The following is a 665-nucleotide window of genomic DNA, read 5'->3' on the forward strand; positions in this document are numbered from 1 at the left end:
GCTCTGTGTGGAAGGAGAAATAATGAGATGTATGATTATACATCAATTCAAGAGCCTCTAGCCAATGTTGTGAGTGGGCAGTCAAGGATTTGGAAGAAACATGATTTAAAAGCTGGTGACAAGGAAATTTATAGAAGAGATTTGAGGATAGACCTTTCTGGGCAAAAACTATGAAAACATTTATGTTCCATGAGAATGATCACCAAAGGGTGAATGCTAGGAATCAGTGGACAGGATGACCATTCTCTAGATACCAGCCTCCTTCCCTACTCGGCCAACCTGCCATTGCCTAGTGGGCTCATGAGCAAAGCCATCACAGTGTCAGGGTTGGAGGTTATGCCTGAGCTGAGCAACATGGCCTTCCACTGGCCAAGGCCAACCTGGCTACAGCCACTGCTGAGAGCCCAACATGTCAGCAGCAGAAATCAACACTAGTCTTTGATATGGCACCAGTCCCTAGGGTAGCCAGCCAGTGATTGGTGGCAGGTTGATTACATTGGACCATTTCCATCATAGGAAGAGCAGAGTTTTGTTCTTATTGGAATAGACATTTACTCTGCATATGAATTTGACTTCCCTACATGCAGTGGTGCTGCCAAAATTATCATCCATGGACTCATAAGATGCCTCATCCATCATCACGGCATTCCACACATCATTTCCCC

The sequence above is a fragment of the Marmota marmota genome, unplaced genomic scaffold, assembly GCF_001458135.2.
Source record: "Marmota marmota marmota unplaced genomic scaffold, marMar, whole genome shotgun sequence".
Lineage (NCBI taxonomy): Eukaryota > Metazoa > Chordata > Mammalia > Rodentia > Sciuridae > Marmota > Marmota marmota.